This window comes from Myotis davidii, unplaced genomic scaffold (assembly GCF_000327345.1).
Source record: "Myotis davidii unplaced genomic scaffold, ASM32734v1 scaffold651, whole genome shotgun sequence".
Taxonomy (NCBI): Eukaryota; Metazoa; Chordata; class Mammalia; order Chiroptera; family Vespertilionidae; genus Myotis; species Myotis davidii.
Window position 1 is genome coordinate 421,064 of NW_006283994.1, and position 613 is coordinate 421,676.

Here is a 613-nt window from a genome sequence, read left to right on the forward strand (position 1 = left end):
AGAATATAAAACAGGGCTTTGCACAGAGAAGACATTCTAAAAATATGTATTGGATTTATGTGCTCCAAAGTTATGGAAACTGTAATTGTTGTTTTTACAAGAACGGAAGGCACAACAGTAAATTTTTGGTTGAATTTCATTATGGTTTTAGATACAGCAGTTACTCTGTTTGCATCATGCCATGTATTGTAATCCTTATGGCTTGCAAGCAAGTAATACCAGTTATTACCCGGATCAATTCTGTTTTCTCAGGAAGACCTCCATTTTTCTCAATTATTTCAAATAGATCTGTAGTTACTAGCTTCTTAGATCTCCAAAATGACTCCCATACTGAAGAATAGGAACACCGCCGTGTCGCCTGCACAGCGGCCAGAGGCAGAGCGGTGGCTGGGGCCCAGGGGACGGAGGGACAGCGGTGAGTTTAGTGGGTTTCAGTTCTGCACGACAAGGAGTTCTGCGGACGATGGTGGCGGTGGTTGCACAACAGTGTGAATGTACTTTAACGCCACGGAATTGTGTACTTAAAAATGGTAAGTCTTAAGTCTCTTTTACCACAGTAAGAAATGATTCGAAAACAAATAAACAAAAGTCGATTGTCAACGCCCTGGATTGT

The 613-nt window shown here is 41.4% G+C and overlaps 1 protein-coding gene across 1 annotated transcript in view; it reads right to left on the bottom strand.

The window, feature by feature from the left end:
* Positions 1-613, bottom strand: part of CFAP77 (cilia and flagella associated protein 77) — a 106,279-nt gene that overhangs the window by 58,298 nt on the left and 47,368 nt on the right. The gene's annotated exons all lie outside the window — the stretch shown is intronic.